At 39.4% G+C, this 25,277-nt stretch overlaps 2 long non-coding RNA genes across 2 annotated transcripts; both read right to left on the reverse strand.

Annotated features, from left to right (window-relative positions):
- LOC122049068 lies at positions 1-24,973 on the reverse strand. The gene is made up of 3 exons (XR_006130804.1): positions 24,919-24,973; positions 12,888-13,073; positions 1-45 (listed from the first exon to the last, which is right to left on the reverse strand). It is a non-coding gene; the product is annotated as an uncharacterized LOC122049068 (long non-coding RNA).
- On the reverse strand, positions 11,235-12,596 carry LOC122049067. Its single transcript, XR_006130803.1, has 3 exons — positions 12,352-12,596; positions 11,467-11,537; positions 11,235-11,357 (listed from the first exon to the last, which is right to left on the reverse strand). It is a non-coding gene; the product is annotated as an uncharacterized LOC122049067 (long non-coding RNA).
- Positions 24,974-25,277: the final 304 nt, after the last annotated feature.

Below are 25,277 nucleotides of genomic sequence, written 5' to 3' on the forward strand. Positions count from 1 at the left end.
TGCCCCTCCTGCTGCTCCCTTAGTACATCCATTCCTTGCCTTTATCTGTGGTACAAGGAAAGTAAGCTATGAGCACACAAGGCTCAATAAGATCCTTCCTACTCACTAAAACCGTAAAGCATAGCATATCCATAGGGCATAAAGCATAAAGACAACTCATCATATCATGTATAGAAACATCATATCATAACATAATCGTAAGGTATCATGGCATCTCATGACATAATCATAAAGTGCATCCTAGCATAACAAAACATATCATAAATATCATGGCATATCATGGCATAATCATAAAATGCATCCTAGCATAACATAACATATCATAAATATCATGGCATATCATTGCATAATCATAAGGTGCATCCTAGCATAACATAACATATCATAAATATCATGGCATATCATGGCATAATCATAAGGTGCATCCTAGCATAACATAACATAATCATAAGTATCATGCGAGATGACTTTCAAAAACATGTATCATGAAAAATATATGCAACATGTCTTTTGAAAACTTATTACATACATACTTAAATATAATCTCAACATGATTAGGGCCCCGGCTTGTACCACATACATAATTGCGCGCGTCCTATGTAGGTCCAAGGTAGCAAGTCTTGAACCCTACAAGGCATACATACTAGGCATGTTTCTTAGTCTATCGACCTAGGGGCACTTAGGAGCCCATCCCTAACGAGGCCCGTTTCTTAGTCCATCGACCCCAGGGCGCTTATGGAGCCCACCCTTGGTACAAGCCATATAAAGTAAAGTAGCATGTTATACATATCATGGTTCTTATTATTTCATGCATATCACATTTCTTAACATATCATAAACATGCATAATTTGGGCACACAGCTCCTCATAATAGCATGCATAAGTTTGGGCACACATCACTTCATAAAAACATGCATAACTTGGGCACACAGCTCATCATAATAGCATGCATAATTTGGGCACACACCACATCATATAAACATGCATAATCTTGGGCACACAGCACATCATAAGGGTTATTAACATGCATAGGTCATGAGCATACATAAATAAACATAGAAGCATAGCAAGTTCTTATCATATCATGAAGCATTGCATGTGAGACACATAGGAATCATAATTAGGTCTCTAACCCTAATATCATATAGTGGCCGAAACATATAATTGTAGCTTAGGTTAACCATCAACATACAAGCATGTGAACCCTAAACCAATATCATATCATACATCATAAGGAACATCATAAGCATGTATAGTTTAGGTTCTAGGTTTCCTAAGCTTATAATCTTATCATGGCCGAATCTTATCAAGCATTTCATTTGGTTAAAATCAACATACAAGCATGTGAACTCTAAACCAATATCATATCATATATCATGAGGAACATCATAAGCATGTATAGTTTAGGTTCTAGGTTTCCTAAGCTTATAATCTTATTATGGCCGAATCTTATCAAGCATTTCATTTGGTTAAAATCAACATACAAGCATGTGAACTCTAAACCAATATCATATCATATATCATGAGGAACATCATAAGCATGTATAGTTTAGGTTCTAGGTTTCCTAAGTTTATAATCTTATCATGGCCGAATCTTATCAAGCATTTCATTTGGTTAAAATCAACATACAAGCATGTGAATCTCTAAACCAATATCATATCATACATCATAAGGGACATCATAAGCATGTATAGTTTAGGTTCTAGGTTTCCTAAGCTTATAAGCTTGTCATGGGCGAAACTTGTGAACCATGTAACTAGGTTTCATGTGGCATAAAAGCATGGAAACCCTAACCTATTTTCATAGTATTTATTACCAAGAACATCATGAGCATGTATAGTTCAAGTTCTAGGTTTTCCTAGGCTTATAAACTTGTTGTGGCCGAAAGTTCATGGAGCATGAAATAAGGTTCTAACTAACTTACAAGCTTGAGTATATCATATTAATTTCATATCTTGTCTTAGGGAGAATCATGGCATGCTTAGTTTAGGTTTAAAGATTTCCTAGGCCCTTAGTCCTACCATGGCCGAATGTTATAAGCATGAAATAAAGTTCATTTCAACATACAAGCATGAACATATCATGTTAACTTCATATCTTATCTTAAGAAAGATCATGGCATGCTTAGATTAGGTTTAAAGATTTCCTAGGCCCTTAGTCCTACCATGGCCGAATGTTATAAGCATGAAATAAAGTTCATTTCAACATACAAGCATGAGCATATCATGTTAACTTCATATCTTATCTTTAAGAAAGATCATGGCATGCTTAGATTAGGTTTAAAGCTCTCCTAAGCCCTTAATCTTATCATGGCCGAAAGTTGAAAGGGAGAAATCTTATTTCCAAGCAACATACAAGTATGAGAAATGTTAACAACTCTCTTATCATAAGGTATATATATCGTAAAAACAAAGGAAGCATGTTTAGTTTAAGTCTTAAGCTTACCTAGCTCTTTTATTCATGCTTGGCCGAGAGTCTAGGGACATGAATCTAAATTCTAACCCAACATTCTAGCATAGAAACATTAGATTAATCCCTTACCATAAGATACATGTTACAAGAAATATATTGAGCATACTTAGTTGGGTCTTAACGTTTCCTAGGTCCTTCTTTTTCTTATTTTCTTTTTCTTTGTCTTGGCCAAAAATTCCATGAAGAGATCCTAGGTTTTCAAGCAACCTAATCTCATGGAAAAACACATAAACTATTGTACCACAGGTGAGGGGAAACTTACATCCTTTCGCTTGTGGTTTTTCTTAAGGAAAAAGGTACCTTAGGTGCAAAGGAAGGAGAGAGCTTCTTCTTCTAGCACTCCTTTTGATTTCTTTTGCTTGTAAGAGGTAGACCTTGAAGGCTCCTTCTTGTAATATAGTTTTCTTGGAGAGGAACCTTAGCTTAGCTTTTGGAATGAGGAGAGGGAGAGCTCTTGGTTTCGGTGGAGAATGAAGAAGGAGAAGGAAGGAGGAAGAAGAAGAAGAATTTAATCACTTGCTTTTCTTCTCCCAATCCTATTTATTCCTATGTAAATGAAGCATGTCTTCATTCATTCCCCCTACTCCTCTTTTCCCTCATTCCTTTAATCCCACGAAAATAGAGAGAGGGAGGGAAGTAGGCATTTTATCTTTTGCTTGCTTCTTCTCTTAACCAAGAGGAAGAGAAGGTAAGCAACTTGGTTTTCTCTTGCTCTTTTACTTAACCATCTTCTCTCCTTTAACTACCATTTCCATTCTCTTTTATTCACTTATCAATTATTACTCTAGTGGTTCCATCCACTAATTTAACTCTATTACTTGTGGGAGGTTCAAGGTTCAATCCTTGACCTCACCTCTTCTTATTCTATTTTGGTTTCTATTTTCCTTCTCTTTTATTCTTTTTATTTTAAAGAAAATACTCCTAGACATAGCTTAGCATTTTGTGGGTGTTACACTAAGTGTGGGGGATTTGATTACCATGATTTTACTGTATTATTTTGATTCATATATGCATGGTTTGATGTTGATTTTATAGGTTTAAATCATGGTTACATCACATTTTGTGCATTGTATAGATTTTGGACTTAATTGTAAATTATTTTATTTTTATGTTATTTGATGCTAATATTTGATTCTTATTTTGTAGGCATCAAAAGCTCGTGGATGTGGATCTATTTGAACCGAAATTGGGCTCGAATCGGAGTTTAAACGAGAAGATCAAGCTTTGGAGTATTAGGGGCCGTTCATCAAGAATAGGACAAAATTGAACCATCCAGTGAAGATCTGGCCCATCCAACCTAATGAGGAAGAGATCTCAGTCATAGATGAAGATCCAGAGGTTTTGATCCAGATCTGAGTTCATATAGTCATTGATCCAGCCCGAATTAATCTAGACCATTCATCGAAGATTAGGCAGATCTAAAACATCCAGCGAAGATCTGGTCGATCCGACCAAAGGGAGAGTATATCCAGACCCTAGATGAAGATCAGTACCTCCGGATCAGATTTTGGATGACTTTTCACCGTTGATCAAGAGCCAAATCAATCACAACCGTCTGTTAAGATCTGGAACAGATTGATAACAAAAGCTACAGTAGCTTCCAGGCTTTGTTGATCCTCCACAGCGCTATTCTTCATCCCGGCGCGCATCTTCTTCCGGATTTTAGCCCCGATTTCTTCTCCAATCAACCTCTCGAGCTTCAACTTCATTGTAGAGCTTCACGACAGCACATCCCGATCATCGGGAGCCATCGGCGGGTGTTCTCTCCGGCGGAATTCTCATCTCGGCATCTCTCTGTTCACCTTAGATTTGGAGGTGTTCCTCCAAATCTGAGCTCCGATTCCCATCAGAAACGTTTGGCGGTGGTCCTCCGGCGTTGCTGAGCTTCATCCGACCACAATCTGCAATCCACAGCCTCCATCCAGATTCCGAGACCATATTTCCAAATTTTCGGCATTTATGGGTTCCGGGATGTTCTTAGCTCGCTGGGGGTGGTCCGTCGGTGTAGCTGAGCATACTTGAACTGAGACGCAGCTGAGATTCTCCACTGAGGTCCAGAGTTGGGTGGTCTCGACTTTAGCACTCTTGTGTGACGGCAAGAGTGTGTAGCTTGGTAGATTGGTTGTGAGTTGGATCGGTTAGGGTTTATTTCATTTTGTTATTATTTTTACAGATTAGAACATATTCCTTTATGTTTGTTATGGTTTAGCAAGTAATCTAGCATTTCATTTCATAGTTGAAGCTTAATTTGTGTTTATTTGATATTTGGTTAATTGTTTAGTGTTTAAGTTTTAAGCTAGGGTTTAATTTTATTTAGATCATATTTAATTGCTTCTTGTTATTTCATACTTGATTTAATTAAATGCTTTAGATTAGGTTTATTTGAGTCTTGTTCTTTTATTCTTAGTTTGATGTGTGTTGATGGATTTATCACAACGTAGTGTGACAATGCGTAATGATTTGTTCATTGGCACATAGTTAGGTTTCACTCTTGCATTATATTTATTTCTTATTTGCTTTTCTTTTGTTAGATTTAGATTCAAGCTTAAACCCCCATTTACATATTAAAAACCCCCAAAATAGGAATAATTGACAATCCTAGATTACATCCTACCGTTTGTTCCTCGAGGTTCGATCCTGGGCTCGTTACTACAATGTTATTGTGAAATTAAGGGGTTTAGTAGAATATACATTTGTACAATTTGATTAGCGGATTTGACATATTCGCTTATCAATCATCCACCACTTCCTTGACAAAGCATTTTAAAGAAATTCAATATTCAATCTCCTTATAGTAACCCCAGATTTAACCAATAAGAACAATCGAATCACAAGATCGAAAAAGAAAAGAAAAGAACACAAACTCGAATTACAAATTCGAAACCTAAAATCATATCCCTCTTGTGTTTGATATTTCAAAATCTATACAAAGAAAACTATTATGATGCTGAATAGAATTACTAGTTATACCTTTATTTGTAAGCAACAACCTCTGGATCTTCTATCGTATTCCTCTTCATATCTCGGACGTCGTGTGGGCGACGATCTACCGAGATGAGAATTCACCCAAGCTACCTTCCTCTCTAAGCAAGATTTGGCCACCTCAATAACTCCAAGAAAGGATGAGGTTCGACCACCACCACCAAGCTCCAAGGGATGCTAGAAACAAAACATCCTTTCTCTCCTTCTCCAAGCAAAATCTGGCCACCAAAAGAGCTCCAAGAGATGATGTGATTCGGCCACAAGAAGAAGAAAGGAGAAGAGGAATAGGGTCGGCCACACCAAGGAAGAAAAGAGAGAGTAATAATAGATGATAGGTTATTAGGTGAGCCACTTCTACCCTCTCTTTTATATTCCTTGGTCTTGGAAAATAAGGAAAGTTTTAATAAAACTTCCTTATTCTCTTTGCCAATGAAAGGAAAATTTAATTAAAATCTCCTTATTAAACCTCTAATGGTTGGCCACCTTAATCCCTCCAAACAAGGAATGTTTTAAACACAAAATTAAAACTTCATAATTTGTTTCCGGAAATTTTTTAAATAAAAATTTCTCTTTTGAAAACTCCCTTCATGGTTGGTAATAAAAGGAAACATTTATAAATTAAAATCTCTCTATTAAAACAAGTGGATGATTTCCAAAAAGGAAAGTTTTCTTTAAAATTAAAATCTTCCTCTTAAACTACAAATAAGGAAAAATATCAAATCTGTTCTTAATCTTTTATAGAAACTATAATAGGAAAGATTTAATTTTAAAACTCTCTTTTAAATCATGAAGATGGTTACAAAAAAGAAAAGTTTTATCAAACATTAAAATCTTCCTTTTAACTACAAATAAGGAAAGATATCAAACCTTTCTCTTAATCTTTTGTAGAAAGCTATAAAAGGAAAGATTTAAATTTTAAACTCTCCTTTAAAACCATGGCTTCCACATAAGAAAAATTTTAAAAAATAAAATCCCTTTTATTTTATTTTGGCTGGCCACCTAAGCTTAGGTTCAAGCTAGGGTCGGCCACTCTATGGAACCAACTCACCTTGGTTTAGTCGTCCCTAGCTTGGGCTCCAAGCTAGGCTTGGCCGACCACCTTAAAGTGGGTAAGAAGGTGGGTATGAGTGGGTATAATACTTTATAAATAAGAGGCTACAATTGGGACCAAGAGGAGGAATTAGTTTTGATCTCTCGATGAAATTAAGCTTCTCGTGTTCGCCCCGAACACCCAACTTAATTTCATCAATAATAATTCATACCACTAAAGAATTATTATTGAACTACCGCACCAATCCCAAATTACATTTTGGGCTCCTTCTTATCATGAGTGTGTTAGTCTCCCTGTATTTAAGATATAAAATGCCTACTAATTAAATGAGCTACTGACAACTCACTTAATTAATATATAGCTCCAAGAGTAGTACCACTCAACCTTATCGTCATGTCAGACTAAGTCCACCTGCAGGGTTTACATGACAATCTTTAAGAGCTCCTCTTGGCGACATCATCAACATAGATTACTAGGACACAGTTTTCTTCTATAATCAACAACACACACTATAAATAATATCATATCCCAACTTATCGGGCCTATTGATTTATTGAACTAAATCGCACCCTTTGATAAGTCAAAGAAATAAATATTAGATATATGTGCTTGTTATTATATCAGGATTAAGAGCACACACTTATACAATAACAAAGGTCTTGTTCTTTTATTCAGTCAGTATAAAAATAACTTACCTTAAATGGTCATAATCAATACACTCAGAGTGTACTAGTGTAATTTTATAGTTAAGATAAACTAATACCAAATTACACTACGATTATTTAAATGGTTTGTTCCTTTCCATCTTAGTCGTGAGCTACAGTTTATAATTTATAAGGAATTGATAACATGATCTTCTGTGTGTGACACCATACACTATGTTATCTACAATATAAATTAATTGAACAACTACACTTAGCATATAAATGTAGACATTTGACCAATGTGATTCTTTATTTCAAAAATAAATATTTACAAAAAGCTAGGCTTTTAGTATACACTCTAACGCCCACTACACATTCGAGGATAGTTTGCTTTTCGGTCTTATTACTGTTTGGGTGGTATATTGATTTTGCGTATTTGCTTTCTAATATGTTGATGTGGGTTTGGAGTCTAGTTTGGAGGTTGCAGGTATTTTTGGTTAATGACTTTGTTGGTCTTACGTTCGTATTTTTTTGTGATTTTCACTGTGTTTACTTCCAACCGTGTGGGTTGTTTATAAATTGCGTGGTTTTAGTTACTTCCAGCTGTGTGGGTTGTTTATAAACTGCGTGGTTGTGTGTAAATCCAGTCGTGTGGGCTGATGATTATTTTCTTATATTGAATGTTTATATGGTTATATGGATATGTATGTATGCTTCAGATTATCACTAATACAGGGGAGATGCTGCCGGATTTTCGTCTGGTAGGGACTCCTCTAGGGCGTGATAGACACGATCTATGCCTCATTGACCAATCTAGATATCAATGATAGAGGGACCAAGTTATACAAGATAATAGCCACGGACAGGTTAGGTCGGATCTCAACTTTCTCATCACTGGGTAGCAATGATGCCTTGCTATATGCCACTCATTGCTTATGTATCTAAATGTTGATTTGGATACATTGCCAATGTTACGAGAACCTATTATTGGAATGTATACTAAAATCCTAGCTTTTTATATAAACATTTATTTAGAAATAAGAATCACATTGGTCAAATGTCTACATTTATACTAAGTGTAGTTGTCCATTTAATTTAAATTGTAGATAACATGGTGTGAGGAGACACACAAAAGTTCATGTTATCAGTTCCTTATAAATTATAAATAGTTGCTCACAACCAAGATGGAATGGGACAAACCATTGGAGTGGTTGTAGTGTAATTAGGTATTAATTTATCTTGACTAATAAATTACACTAGTACACTATGAGTATATTGAGCAAGACCATTTGAGGTAGTTTCTTTTTATACTGACGATATAAAAGAACAAAACCTCTGTTATTATGGAAGTGTGTACTCTTAATCATGATATAATAACAAGCGCGTATATTTAATATTTATTTCTTTAATTTATCAAAGGGTGTTATTTAGCTCGTTAAATCAATAGGCCCGATAAGTTGGGAAATGATATTATTTATATGGTGTGTTATTGATTATAGAATGAAACTGTGTCCTAGTAATCTAGGTTGATGATGTCCCCTTGAGGAGCTCATAAGGATTATCATGTTAACCCTGCAGGTGGACTTAGGCCGACATGATGATAAGGTTGAGTGGTACTACTCTTGGAGCTAGATATTAATTAAGTGAGTTGTCAGTAACTCATTTAATTAGTGGGCATTCAATATCTTAAACACAGGGAGACTAACACACTTATAATAAGAAGGAGCCCATATTATAATATGAGATTGGTACGGTAGTACAATAATAACTCTTTAGTGGAATGAGATATTATTGATGAACTTGAGTAGGGTGTTCGGGGCGAACATGGGAAGCTCAAGCTCATCGGGAGACCATAACCAATTCCTCCTCTCGGTCCCTACTATAGCCTCTTATATAAAGCCTTATATCCACCCAAAGCCTAGCCTCTTAGCCCATGCTAGGGGTCGGCCCCTATCCTTGCTTGGAGCCCGAGCAAGGGGCCGACCAAGCCAAGCTTGGAGCTAAGGCTAGGGCCGGCCAAGCCTTGCTTGGTGCCCAAGCTAGGGGCCAGCCAAGTGTCAAAGGGAAAAGAGATTTTATTAAAAATAAAATTTTGATAAAATCTTTCCCTTTTTGTTTTTATCCACATGGTTTTAAAAGATAGTTTTTAATTTTAAGATCTTTCCTTTTATAGATTTTCTACAAAGGATTAAAAAAGAGATTAGATATCTTTCCTTATTTGTAGATGTCTATAATGTTAAGAGAAAGATTTTAATTTTTAAGAAAACCTTCCTTTTTTGTAACCATGATATAAAAGGAGTTTTATTTTTAAATCATATCTTTTATAGATATCCATAAAAGGATTTAAAAGCGAGAGATTTTAATTTATAAAATATTCCTTTTATAGCTAACCACAAAAGAGATTTTTAAAAGAGAGATTTTAATTTTTATTTAAAATCTTTCCTTGTTGTTTATACATAGTATATCCGGCCATAGAGAGGAATAAAAGGAAGTTTTATTTTTTGTTATAAAACTTTCCTTTTTTGGATTTACCAAGGATTATAAAAGAGAGGGAGGGAGTGTCTTCTTGAGACACACAACCTATTCTATTGTTCCTCTCTTGTATCCTTGGTGGTCGGCCCTTCCTCTTCTCTTTCTCTTCTTCTTTGTGGTCGGCAACATCATCTCTTGTGGAGCTCTTGGTGGTCGATTGCTTGGAGGAGAAGAAGTAGAGAAAGGAGGCATTATTTTCTAGCATCCCTTGGAACATTGTGGTGGTGGCCGAAACTTGGAAGCAAGGAAGGGTTTGGTGGATTTCTTCTTGGTAGATCGTCACCCACACGACGTCCAAGAGAAGGAGAGGAATACAATAGAAGATCAAGAGGTTTTGTTAACAAAGAAAGGTATAACTAGTTGTCTTGTTCCGCATCATACTAGTTTTCTTTGTATGAATTTTGAATTACCAAACACAAGAGGCTAACGATTCTAGGCAATGGATTTTATGTTTCGATTTTGTGTTTCTCTTGTTTTTCAATCTTGTGATTCGATTGTTCTTTGTGGTTAAACCTAGGGTTACTGTAAGGAGATTAAATATTAAATTTCATTGAAAGGCTTTGTCTTGGAAGTGGTGGGTGATCCCATACCCAAGAAGGCCTAGTGCCTCGCCATGTTTAACCTGGATCTGATCTTTGAAATAAATATTTAATTAACTTTGTAACATGGGTAGATTTGGATCATTAATGTTAAGCATCGTTTGCGATCCAAGTCTAAATCTCTAAGAACAGATAAGTTGAATTTGGAATCAATAATGTTAAGTTCTATTTGCGTTTCCAAATTTAATTTCTAAAGAACACAATAGGTTGTTAGGAAAGGTTCGAGACTTGTACAACATTTTTGTACAAGGGAACCAGTACGATATTTCGAGTAGCAACTAACAATTGGTATTAGAGCTAGGATATTGCCTCTGTGTGTTTGGTTTTTCAATTTAATTATGCACATGTCATACATATTTTAGGCATGATAATAGTAGGATGTGCAAATAGATTAACTATCACTACAAGAAAAAAGTCTAACAACAACGGTTTTTCACCGTTGTCGTAGCCTCTTTCGGACTATTGTTAAAGGCTGTGTTGTTAAAAGGGGTGCCCAAAGATAATAGTTTTTAACCATTGTCTTTGAAGGCAAAGACAACAGTTTTACAACGGTGAAAAAGCGTTGTCTTTTCCTTCAAAGACAACAGTTTTTCACCGTTGTCTTTGAGCGTCTACCTTTAATAACAGAGTCTTCAACAATAGTTTTAAACTATCTACAACAACGGTGAAAAATCGTTGTCTTTTTTAGACAAAAAGTAAAAAAAAAATTAATACACAATTTTCCAATATTATAAATCATTCAAAATACTAAATTTCAAAATAAAATTTAATATGCAATTTTCTAACATTCAAAAATAATATTTATAACATTCTGAAGAAATTTCATAAGCAACCAACAAAATTTCATAAGCAACCAACAAAATGATAACACTTTTAAAACAAAGGTAGAACAATATAACACGAGATTTTCTAATCTGTTTTGACTGTTGAACTTTTGCTCCTAATATGTTTCAAGGACCGCAGCGCTGCTACGGTGCTCTTCATGTATAAGCTCTGCATATATTTAATCTCCTCCAACTCCGGAACCCTCCCACCTGATTGTGCCGGCTTTGGCACTCCATTTTGTCCGTCGCATTCTATTAAAATTGATAGGTTGTTGCTGGGGAAGAGGTGGTCGAGCATAGCCACACACTCCTTCACGAGTTTGTATAGGAGATCAGTTGTAAAGAATGGCTGCTGCAGCACCTTTTCGATGAAGGGCTGCCTGATAAGTGCTCCTGTTCTCTTGTCATACTTCTTCAGTATTTTCACTAGACCTGAATTCACCACAACAAGAATAATAAACCATCTAAATGAGTGCACAAATTTTTAAAAAAAAAAGAACCAGAAGAAAAGACAGAACAGTTAATCAATAACACTCAGATAATTGTAAACTATAATTAGGCTCTGATCATGACTATGCTAACATGAGTTTCCTTGTTAACAAATTGAGAAATAATGGTTTGGAGAAATTAACAAACAAGACATGTAATATCTAAAACAAATGGGAGAGTTTGATACCTAAATAAAATCAACCTTGTTCAGTCAATGTAAAATCAGTTAAACTGCATTGGTAGTAGGCAAATAACATAAAATTTTCTGTTGTGGAAGTTATAATGAGAGTGGATTGATTGTTTCACCAAAGACAAGAGAAATATTACTGTGTGATTTGAAGAAGAAATCCAAACATCTATTCTGCTGAATGCTAATTTATCATAACCTAGCAAAATAAATTTACCAAGCTACTCCAACACCCTTCTTAATCAATCTGATCAATTAGTAAACATGATTGTAGAATAAAACCCATAAATTGCCTCTGAAGCAAAAGTGATAAGTTTATACTGGACTAAATGTAATTCATACACCATATGAATTGTTTGCAATGAAAATTACAAGCTCCAAAAAAAAAACAAAGGTTTGGAACATAAAGGGATATCAACCCATCACAACTTTGATTGTTTGGAGGATCCATAGAAGTGTATTAATTTACATGTTAGAATACTGAAAATAAGCTACAGTGAAATCTTTAATGTGTACCATGGACTACATAAGAATAGATCAAGAAAAAGTTGAATTCTTACGGAAACCTACCCGTGTAGTTAATTACGTGATCTTCTCCTTAGCCTTTACTTTCCTTTGAACATTCTTCCTTGATAGTGATCTTCAAAATTATATTAATTGTCAAGATGCATGCTATAAAACTGTTCAAACAATCACTTAGATAAAGCACAAACAATCACTTTGTTTGTGCTTCAAGATCCTACAAAGATTGAATTGCACATGGCAAAGATGTCGTCAGCCTGCAAACTTCTCGCTTAAATCAATTTCCAAACATGAAATACTAGTAGCGATATTGAACTATTTTTCTAGTTGTCAGTCTTTCTTGCAAAGGTTGCAGTTTAATTTTCATTGACAGATAACATGTTGCATAAATACTTGACTAGCTGTAATATGAGTATGAAGTACTCGGGGATTAACTGTTAGAGTTATATTTCAAATGTTGAATTAATGGAGAAGGACCTAACCTATCATAGTTTTCAAATAAAACATCTCAATAACTTGGGAAATGATGGGATAAAATGATTATCACTACAATTTATATTAAACAAAAAGAGATTCCTACTTACATTACAGGATAAGCCTATGAGTTTTTTGAATTAGATGATGATGCAGATTGACTGGCTTTTGTTTCCTTGACATTCTCTTTCATATCAGGACAATCTTCATTTTTTGGGTTCAAGGTACTTGAATCCATCTTCTGGACCTCCTCTTTTATGTATATAAAAATCTGACGGACCATAGCACAAAATTCCCTGCAGAAAATTATACAACACCAGTTGTCAACATATCCACTTTATACATAGAAAATGGAAGATATATATACATAAGAGAAGAACATTAGGAATGTAGAAGCATGCTTACTGCCAAGGGTCATCTGCTGATCATGCCTACTTATTATCTAGGATTACCTAACTCAAAAATGCTAAAGGTCAAGGGCTGTTTATGCTCATCTGTGTGGCCCAAAAAGGAAAACAACTTGCTGGAAAATATGAGCAGTAAGTAGATGTACACGGACACTACACTGAAATGCTATAGGCATGCTGGAAACATGAACAACATGCTAGAATTAAGGCTGTCCGGCTGTTCCCATTGATGCAGGCTTAAAACGTGAGCTAGGTGCCAGAATTGGAGGCTGTTCGGACTGATACAATCGAGGCATATTAATCATAGAAAACTCAGACTTTCCACGCCAATAGGTATAGCTATTCGGCTTGACAAAACCAAGCAAGGAAAGGAAAACTCTAGCATACAATCCTACCCGGCACAGTAAAATCTGAAAGCAAGGAAAGCAAATCGAAGCTAGCAACTCCTACCATAGGTGAGTAGTGATTGTAACGCCCAAAAATTCTCAAAACTATTTTAGAATTATTCTAAGATTTTTCTGGAATTTTTAGATATTTCTCCGGAAAAATCCGAGTATCGGAAGTAGCAAAAATAATTAGAACCGTAAAATAGCTTAGGCGAGAATCGAACCCGAGACCTATGGTTTACGGATAAGATTAGTAACCGGTGAACCCAGCAGGGCCGTGCTGAAAGAAAGGAGAACCAAATATATTTATATTAGAGTTGGGTTCATTAAACCACTTAATATAAATAATAAACTTAAGTTGGGGTTGGGTTATTTTTTTTTTGGTTCGGCACCTTCTCCTCTCAAACCCTCACGCCGGCGCCCCTCTTCTTCTCCTCTTCCTCACGCACGGCACACCAAGCCCAAGGTCCATCGGTTCACCTTCCGGCGATGACTCCAACACGAAAGAGGTTCTTCTCCGCGAGAGGAACGCGAAGACGTGATCGGATCGTCGAGAGGATCATCTCCACCGGAACTCTAGCGAATAGAATCGTAAGAAATTACGATCAAGAGGTAAGAAACCCCTCACCTGCAGTATAATAGCTTTCGTTTGATTGCATACTGTTAGATTTAGCTATATGCAGGTTTTTCGGCACATAGGGTGTGTTTTAACCCTCCTCGAGGATTTAGGGATCTAGTTGAACACCTCTAGACGGGCCGGACACGTTGTTCTCCTTTAGTTGGAGATTCTAGACGTTGTCGGGTGCCTAGAGGTGATCTCCCTATTAGAGGAGAGAGTTGGAGCACACCAAGTGTTCGGTAAAATGTTAGTGTAGCTAAATACCACCTCAGTTATGTTTAATAGCTCAGTTAGATGCATTAGAGGCATTTAAACCAGCACATTAGTTTAGTTCAGTTCTATGGGACTACGGTCCAATGGGTGGGCTCCCACAGTCGCCTCTAGGTTCAGATAACCTAGCTCTAGGTTCAGATAACCTAGCTCTAGATATCAGTACTTTATTTTCAGTGGCACTGTACTGGATTAGATATCCATTGGGTTGGACTCCCACAGTCGTCCCTAGGTTCAGATAGCCTAGACAACCCTGCTAAATTCGGGACTTGCAACCCCGGGTCTAGTAGGGATGCGCGCATAGCAAGTACAGTTGCCGGGCCCAACAGCATGTTTAGTATTTTCACCTATTATGTATTAGATTTCAAAACTCAAAATCAATTATGCTAGTTGAGTTTGTTTCCAGTTACAGATTTAGTTTCAGTTAGTTTAGCTTATATTCAGTTCAGTGTTTATTTGGTTGCTTTGCCATGATCCAGTGCTTATGCCATGCTTATATGTTATGCTTTATGATTTCAGTATACCATGACTTAGCAAGTTCAGTGCATATTTTCAAATAGCATGATTTAAAAGCATGTTGCATCGAATGCATGATTTTGTGAGGTAGATGGTTTCTTACTAAGCTTTAAGCTTACAGATTCTACTTTTCCTTATACTGCAGACAAAGGTAAAGGAAAGATGGACTAACAGAGGAAGCTGGAGGGCAATGCAAGGATGGTGTGTGTGGCAGGAACCGGAATCAAAGGTCCTTAGGGGACTTAGCAAGTTTAACCAATTAGAACTCTAGCAATTTTTACTTTCATACACTTTCAATTGTTAAATGTGTTTAGTGACTTGAAATGCCATGAACCAGTGAACCTTACTCTAGCTTAAGTCTAAAATTGTTATTACATGTTGTTAGAATAGTTATCATGCATGGGATAGTTGATAGGTGGAGTCTGCGAAATCGAGTTCGATTCAAATCGAACTCGAGGGCGTGTCATCGATCGTCGCCACCAACCGATCCAGACGGACTGATGTTATCAGATCCTCATGGATCGGTCACCGACCGATCCGGTGAACAGAGACATGGGGTGAACTGATCTGTCTACCAACCGATCAGGTGCTCTCGGATCGGTCGAGTTCGATCAATGCATCGACGACGGAGGCTCACCGATCGGTCGACCGACCGATCGGTCGGCAGATCGATCCAGGTGCGTCAGAAGCGAAAGAAGAAGAGAAAGCTTTTGGATCGGTGCCGATCGATCCGAGACTTCTACCGTATCAAGATTGTGGATCGATCCGTGATCGATCCGGTAATCGATCGTGGATCGATTGAAATGCCTGATTTCAGCCAGCAGGTCATCCGGGAGGCATAGGTTGTCTCCCCTAGCAAGTGTACAACTCCTAGGTACACCCAGAGCATTAAGTTTTGATCAGTTTAGTAGAAAAATTTTAATTAGCCTAGCTTTCCGCACAGCATAGTTTAGCAATAACTGTAGCGATTCGCCTTACAGCCTAGTAGTAGAAGGTGGGTCGTTACAGAGTGGTATCAGAGCAGTGTTCCATACTTCCTACACACACATCAGCATTGTACCTGCAGCTTCCAAGTAAGAACACCTCTACTTTATTTATGCTTCTTGTTTATTATTACAGTTCATGTTTATATACCTACTGCTTGTTAGTATGTGATAGTTTAAACATGATATCAGTAGTTAGATAACTGTGATAGTGTTAGTTATACCTATGTTCTCTATGTCTTTAGAAATGGCACGAGGACGCCCAGCTAGAAGGGCACTAGCTACTGAGCCCCAGCAAGAGGCAGGCAGTTCAGTGCCTCCTCCAGACCTTACAGCACTAGTGGCTCAGTTACAGCAGCAACTAGCTGAACAGCAACAGGAAATAGCCACCTTAAAGGCTAATCAGCAGAATACCCCCACAGTCACCCCGGAACCGAATTTGACGACTCTGGTAGTCTTAGAGGTTCCACCAGCTCAGCCTACAGCACCAGCACCAGCACCAGTAGCCCCAGCAGCTGAGCCAAGAAAGGAAGCCTATCTAATCCAGTGGCAGCGAGTCAAGCCAGAGAACTTCTCAAGCGCTAGTGAACCATGGGATGCACAAGCCTGGTTCAAAACACTGGAAAGCACGATGGAGCTTCTGGACTGGCCAGAACACGAGAAGGTGAAGTGTGCCTCCTTCTGCCTGACAGGAGACGCACGCATGTGGTGGGAAAGAATCAGAACGAAGCGCCCAGTGAACCAGATGACATGGGCTGACTTTGAGAAGGAATTCTTTGAGGAGTTCTTTCATATGCGGGTTACAAACCGCCACTATGACGAGTTCACTGAGTTTCGTCAGGGTAACCTATCAGTTGAGGAAGCCGTGAAGAAATTCAACAGGTTGGCTCGTCTGTGCCCAGAGCTAGTCAGCACAGAAAAGGAACGGATCAGGTTGATGCTCAAGATGTTGAGGCCAGAGATAGCAGTGAACGTGGCGGGTGGCATACATAGGCCACAAACCACAGAGGAGTTAGTGAGCAGTGCCTTGACCACAGAACATTACCAGAACAGCATGAGGCAGCAGAAGCAAGTCTCCTCAGAGTCCAAGGGCCAAGGAAACTCTCACACTCAAAAACAGCAAGGCCACAGCTCTAACTGGAAAGGGAACTCCAACAGCAAGCGCAAATCAGGGAGTGACTCAAAAGGAGGACCATCTAGCAAGCGACCCAGTTATCCAAAGTGTGCCACTTGTGGGAGATTCCACCCAGGGGTTTGTCGCAAGGGCACACGAGGATGCTTTGAATGTGGACAAGAAGGGCACATGGCCAAGCAGTGCCCGAACAAGACCGGTCTTCCTCAGCCACAGCAGATCCAATATGCAGGCCAGCCAGCTCAGTTACATCAGATGCATAGAAGGTCCACTCATCAGCCAGGGCGATTAGAAGCCCCTCCGGCTATGGCGAATGCGAGGATCTACTCACTCACCGGAGAGGACGTAGCAAATGCCTCGACAGTTGTCACAGGTCGATTAGCATTTTTCAGTATAGTGCTACTGTTCTATTTGATACTGGGGCAACCCATATATAGCCAGGATGTTCTCCGAAAAATTAGAAATACCCCCAGAGGTACTCAGTGGTCAATTTCGGACGGCACTACCTTCAGGAGAGGTCATGGCATCCACGCACTGGCTCAGAGCAGTGCCAGTCATTATAGCAGATAGGGAACTCTTTTGCGATCTGATCCTGCTAGAAATGACTGACTACGACGCCATCCTTGGGATGGACTTTCCGATCAAATATGGTGCTTCCATAGAGTGCCGTAAATAGAAAGTCGTACCCGAAGCCGAAGCACAGTTCGAGTACATCGGAGAACCAAAGAGAAAAGCCAGAAAATTTCTCTCTGCTATGAAGGCACAGAAGTTGATGGATTCGGGATGTACGGGGTACCTAGCACATGTAGTCACTACCAGCCAGGATGAGGACCAACAGCTAACAGAGGTCCAAGTTGTATGTGATTACCCAGCAGTCTTCCCTGAAGAGTTACCAGGCCTAGCACCAGCCAGGGAGATTGAATTTGAGATAGAGCTCTTCCCCGGCACCAATCCTATTTCCAAAGCGCCCTACCGCATGGCTCCAGCAGAATTGAAGGAACTTCATGAGCAGCTACAGGAGCTACTTGACAAGGGCTTCATACGCCCTAGTCACTCACCATGGGGAGCGCCTGTGCTATTCGTGAAGAAGAAGGATGGAAGCATGCGGCTATGTATAGACTACAGAGCACTGAATCAGGTCACGATCAAGAACAGGTATCCTCTTCCCAGAATAGATGACCTGTTCGACCAGTTAAAGGGAGCAGCAGTGTTCTCAAAAATTGACCTCAGATCAGGATATCACCAAGTCCGAGTCAAGGAGGGTGATATACCAAAGACAGCATTCAAGATACGGACATTACGAGTTCGTAGTCATGCCTTTTGGCGTGACAAATGCTCCAGCTACATTCATGGATCTTATGAACAGGGTATTCAGGGAGTATTTAGATAAGTTTGTGATTGTGTTTATCGATGACATTCTTATCTACTCAGGAACTCAGGAAGAACACTCAGAGCACCTGAAACTAGTATTGCAGTTCAGCAGAACCAGCTATACGCCAAGTTCACGAAATGTGAGTTTTGGCTAAATCAGGTGTCCTTCCTGGGTCACGTCATCTCAAAGGATGGTATTATGGTAGATCCCAGCAAGATAGAAGCAGTAAGTAACTGGAAGAGACCTAAGAACGCCAGCGAGATCAGGAGCTTTCTGGGATTAGCAGGATATTACAGAAAGTTTGTAGAGGACTTCTCCAGGATAGCCTCCCCACTGACAGCTCTCACCAGGAAGAACAAGAAATTTCAGTGGATAGAGGACTGCGAGAACAGCTTCAGCGAACTCAAGAGGAGATTGACTAGTGCACCTATTCTGACACTGCTAGAAAATACAGACAACTTCGATATATATAGTGACGCCTCTAAATTGGGATTAGGAGCAGTGCTGATGCAAGATGGCAAGGTAATCGCCTATGCCTCCAGACAACTCAAGGATTATGAGAAGAACTACCCTACTCATGATCTTGAGCTTGCAGCAGTAGTGTTCGCTCTCAAAATTTGGAGACATTACTTGTATGGAGCTCAGTGCAGAGTGTATACAGATCATCAGAGTCTGAAGTACTTCTTCACTCAGAAGGATCTGAATATGCGACAGCGCAGGTGGCTAGAACTGGTCAAAGATTATGACATAGACATCCTCTACCACCCAGGGAAAGCCAATAGGGTAGCAGATGCACTTAGTAGAAAATCCAGCGCTACCTTATTATCTCTAGCAGCCATGTCACCACCCCTACAGAAGGAGATCGCGGATTTTGGTCTCGAACTCATTGTCGGACGGCTCTCTACTATGACCTTAGAGTCTACCTTGCTTGGTGATATTCAGTCAGCTCAGAATCAGGACCCTGAAATACAGAAAATCAAGCAACAGAATCGAAAGTAGAGAATTCGAGTGTCCGATAGCGAGGTGTTGTATTTTGGTGATAGACTCGTATTCCGGATCGGGAGGAGCTACGAGATAGATTTTAGATGAGGCTCACAGGACTCCTTATGCGATGCATCCAGCTCCACCAAAATGTATCAAGACCTGAAGAAACGCTTTTGGTGGCCGGGATGAAGCGAGACATCGCCAGATATGTTAGCATCCGCCTCACCTGTCAGAGGGTCAAGGCGGAACATCAGCGACCAGGAGGAGTCCTACAGATCCAGAATGGAAGTGGGAGGATATCTCGATGGACTTCATAGTGGGCTACCCGGAACCACGAATGGTTTTGATGCCATCCGGTAATAGTCGACAGGTGACTAAATCAGCCCACTTTTAGCTATCAAGATATCCTACTCCATGGAGAAACTAGCTCGGTTGTATCTCCAGGAGATCGTCCGACTACATGGAGTCCCACGAACCATCATTTCAGACAGGCACACTTCTGGGAGTGCGTACATCAACATTGGGCACCAAATTGAAATTCAACACAGCATTTCATCTGACGGTCAGACAGAGCGAGTAAATCGGTACTCGAAGATATGCTCCAGCGTGTGCCCTAGACTTCAAGGAAGTTGGTGCAAATATCCGAGTTTAGCAGAATTTGCATACAACAGCTATCGTGCCACCATCGGCATGGCACCTTATGAGGCACTCTATGGGCGGAGGTGCAGATCACCAATCTGTTGGTATGAGAGTGGGGAACAGAAGGAACTAGAGCTTCAGACAGATCTAGTGGCAGATACCACAGCAGCCATCTAGCAGATCCGCCAGAGGATAGAGACAGCATAGAGCCGCCAGAAAAGCTATGCTGATACACGACGCAGACCCCTAGAGTTTTCAGTTGGGGATACAGTTTTCCTCAGAGTAGCTCCCATAAAGGGAGTCATGCGTTTTGGGAAGAAGGGCAAGCTAGCTCCCAGATATGTGGGACCATACCTTATCACGAAGAGAGTGGGCAAGGTAGCATATGAGCTAGAGCTACCACAGGAGATGTCAGCCGTCCACAACGTATTTCATGTCTCCATGCTGAAGAAGCATATCCCAGACACCACCCAAGTGATTGAGCCCCAGTTGGTACAGGTCCGTGATGATCTCAGCTATGACAGTCGGCCTATTCAGATAATAGACCGAGTAGTAAAGGAGTATTATTAGCCAGTAAACGTTGAACAGTCATTTCACAAGAGAAATATTTCCAAGTTATCAGCACTGCAGATATAAGGTTATGAGGAACTTATGTAAAGCGGGAAAATTCTCAAAACTATTTTAGAATTATTCTAAGATTTTTCTGGAATTTTTAGATATTTCTCCGGAAAAATCCGAGTATCGGAAGTAGCAAAAATAATTAGAACTGTCAAATAGCTTAGGCGGGAATCGAACCCGAGACCTATGGTTTACGGATAAGATTAGTAACCGGTGAACCCAGCAGGGCCGTGCTGAAAGAAAGGAGAACCAAATATATTTATATTAGAGTTGGGTTCATTAAACCACTTAATATAAATAATAAACTTAAGTTGGGGTTGGGTTATTTTTATTTTTGGTTCGGCACCTTCTCCTCTCAAACCCTCACGCCGGCGCCCCTCTTCTTCTCCTCTTCCTCACGCACGGCACACCAAGCCCAAGGTCCATCGGTTCACCTTCCGGCGACGACTCCAACACGAAAGAGGTTCTTCTCCGCGAGAGGAACGCGAAGACGTGATCGGATCGTCGAGAGGATCATCTCCACCGGAACTCTAGCGAATAGAATCGTAAGAAATTACGATCAAGAGGTAAGAAACCCCTCACCTGCAGTATAATAGCTTCGTTTGGATTGTCTATGCATTAGATTAGCTATATGCAGGTTTTGTTGACATGTAGGGTGTTTTAACCCTCCTCGAGGATTTAGGGATCTAGTTGAACACCTCTAGACGGGCCGGACACGTTGTTCTCCTTTAGTTGGAGATTCTAGACGTTGTCGGGTGCCTAGAGGTGATCTCCCTATTAGAGGAGAGAGTTGGAGCACACCAAGTGTTCGGTAAAATGTTAGTGTAGCTAAATACCACCTCAGTTATGTTTAATAGCTCAGTTAGATGCATTAGAGGCATTTAAACCAGCACATTAGTTTAGTTCAATTCTATGGGACTACGGTCCAATGGGTGGGCTCCCACAGTCGCCTGTAGGTTCAGATAACCTAGCTCTAGGTTCAGATAACCTAGAAACAGCATGTTATATCAGTTAGCTATAGATATCAGTACTTTATTTTCAGTGGCACTGTACTGGATTAGATATCCATTGGGTTGGACTCCCACAGTCGTCCCTAGGTTCAGATAGCCTAGACAACCCTGCTAAATTCGGGACTTGCAACCCCGGGTCTAGTAGGGATGCGCGCATAGCAAGTACAGTTGCCGGGCCCAACAGCATGTTTAGTATTTTCACCTATTATGTATTAGATTTCAAAACTCAAAATCAATTATGCTAGTTGAGTTTGTTTCCAGTTACAGATTTAGTTTCAGTTAGTTTAGCTTATATTCAGTTCAGTGTTTATTTGGTTGCTTTGCCATGATCCAGTGCTTATGTCATGCTTATATGTTATGCTTTATGATTTCAGTATACCATGACTTAGCAAGTTCAGTGCATATTTTCAAATAGCATGATTTAAAAGCATATTGCATCGAATGCATGATTTTGTGAGGTAGATGGTTTCTTACTAAGCTTTAAGCTTACAGATTCTACTTTTCCTTATACTGCAGACAAAGGTACACTACAAGAATTTTTGCATTCAACAACACCCAATAGACAACGCTTTTTAATAAAAACGTTGTCGTTCTTTGTTTTACAACGCTTTTAGTGAAAAGCGTTGTCTATGGTATTTACTTTTTACTAAAGACAACGGTTTTTAATGAAGTGTTGTCTTTAGTGTTGTTGTTTATGGTCAAAGACAACATTTTTTTAAAAAACGTTTTTTAAAGTGTTGTGTATGTTTCCCCTAAACTCACTTAAAATAAATTCGCAGCCCTCGCTTTGCTAAACTCTAAACCCTCAACGCGCGCGCGCCTTCTCCTCACCACTCCTCTCCACGAGTTCTCCTCTCCACTCCTCTCCACGAGTGCCTTCTCCTCTCCTTCTCCTCTCCACGAGCCTCCACTCCTCTCCACGAGCGCCTTCTCCTCTCCACTCCACGAGCGCCTTCTCCTCTCCACTCCTCTCAGCCTTCTCCCCTCCACGAGCGCCTTCTCCTCTCCTTGCCGCGTGATCTCCTCTGAACCCTAATCTCGACCCAAACTCCTCACGCAAAACTCCTCACGCCGGCCCAACTCCTCCAAGTCGAGATCCCTAATCTCGCATTTCCCCATCTCCTCAATCAAAGTCAGCTTACCCTTCCTAATCTTCTCACGGCGGAGCCGACGGAGCCGAGATCCCTCAATTTCTTCTACTATCCGACGGAGCCGTAGCACTGCCACGCGGTTCTTCGATCCGGCTCCTCGATATCTTTGCTCTTGCCCTCACTGTTCCTCCCTCTCTCTGCTCTTCCTTACCTTCACTGCTCGTTCTCGACTTCGCTCTCTCATCCCTTCGTAATGGCGTCTCCACGAGTGCCTTCTCCTCTCCTTCTCCTCTCCACGAGCGCCTTCTCCTCTCCACGAGCGCCTTCTCCTCTCCACGAGCGCCTTCTCCTCTCCTTGCCGCGTGATCTCCTCTGAACCCTAATCTCGACCCAAACTCCTCACGCAAAACTCCTCACGCCGGCCCAACTCCTCCAAGTCGAGATCCCTAATCTCGCATTTCCCCATCTCCTCAATCAAAGTCAGCTTACCCTTCCTAATCTTCTCACGGCTCCTCAACTCCTCTGAACCCTTCGATCTTAGTTCCTTCCTCGCAGAGCAGATTCGAGAGTAGGAGGAACGGAAGAAAGAAAGGTAAAATTTCTTCCATCCCTCTAGAATAAGATTTTGTTTATTTTTGATTATTTTCCGAACTAGCCATTTTGCCGGATTCATACTGCATCAATTTTCCCCCTCCCCTGATTGTATTTTCTCATGATTTAATCTGGAATTTTTAAACGTTTAGCTATAGACTTTGACAGTAGGTATTAATCCTTAAAAATAGCATGAAGCATATGACATGCTATCCTTTTTTCTCAAATTCAGTGTGAAGTTGTTGGCCAAGTTGCAGATATTATTCACATTCCAGCCTTTCTTTGTCGTCAGGTATAATGTGCAGCTTGAAATTAATCAATCTCTAGTGTTATTCTACTATTATTTTTATTGTGTACCCTTAATGCGCAGAGAATATCTCTCATTTTTATTGTATCTAAAACTTGTGTTCTGCATTATCTCATCTTAATTCTGGGCAGTGACTTGTGCCTACTCAGTTTGTTGAATTTATATCAACTACTATTGTTATATTTATGTCACATGCCTTCTAAGAGCTTAATGGCTTAAGTATGATTTAATACATCATGCACTATTGCATTGAGTTGCTTATGTTGATGTCCCTTTGAGGAAGTTGCAGATTCTCAAGTGCTAAAGAAACAAAGTTGCTTATTATAAGTTATAATTCAAGCATTTTCCTGGAATGGTTTCATTTTTCAACTAAAGGTTAACATGTTTCAATAGAGAATATGTTTTGGTGAATGCTCCAATATTATATGACTCTACAATTTATACCAAGGCAAAAGTACCTAACTACCTATACGTAGACTCTAACAAACATGTACATATGGATAATATAGATAACTAGGTTATCTCCCCAAGTGAGAAAATTGCTATTGGGATTGCATTTTGATGAGAAACCTGTATGGTCAAAAATTTTCAGGTAGAAATACAATTTTGATTAATTGTTTAAATATTTTGTTATAGTTTCACACTATTGTTTGTGTTAATATTTTTAGGTATTAGCTCATTGTTGATTGATTAGTTATAAAGAATGGACAAAGATTGGATGTCAAAGGATAGACTATCACGTGAATATGAGAATGGAGTTGAGTCTTTCTTGCAATTTGCAATGGAAAACACTGTAACGACCACCCTTCTTACTACTACTCTCTAAGGGCGACCGTTACCTAACTCCTACTCTACTCACTAGTGTCACTTATGCTATTATTAGCGACACTTAGATTTATCACGGTTCAGAAAAATTCCTACCGAAAAATTTCGGCAGAGTCTCCCCTGTACCGGTGACCAAATCTATAATACACAAGATATATACACAGCCACATGCGGCTGGATCACAATTTATTCACAACCACGCAGTAATAAATCATGTCATAATCAAAAACTAATCTAGCAACATGAACTAAACTCAATCTCCCAGAATGAAGCATAATAAGCTACAATGCACATCAAACTCAATCATAAACTCATAATTTCATAACAGAAATAAGGGAAATGAACTAGACATAAACTCTAAATAAATAAGTCTTGCTAGTCCCCTCTGGACCTCTCCATAGTTCAGTCACCACACACATCCATCATCACCACCACCCTGTCGCCTCCCTTCATATCTTAGCTTTTCCTTTATCTGCAGTAGGAGGAAAAAGAAAAGTATCTATAAGCGAAAACGCTTAGTAAGTACTAATCTATCTCACAAAAACTCGAAATGCATACATGAAATGCATAAGTGCTGAAACTGAAATAATAAAGCTATCTGCATGTGCTCATGGTATACAGAAAATGAACGGAATACAAATCATACTCAGTATCAAGCAGGATAACAAGAAACTAACAATGTAAACTTAGAATCAAAGAAACTAACCATTCTTATTTATTCTAAGCTTGGAACTTATCTCATTTCTTATA

This window comes from Zingiber officinale, chromosome 2B (assembly GCF_018446385.1).
Source record: "Zingiber officinale cultivar Zhangliang chromosome 2B, Zo_v1.1, whole genome shotgun sequence".
In the NCBI taxonomy this organism is placed as follows: Eukaryota; Viridiplantae; Streptophyta; class Magnoliopsida; order Zingiberales; family Zingiberaceae; genus Zingiber; species Zingiber officinale.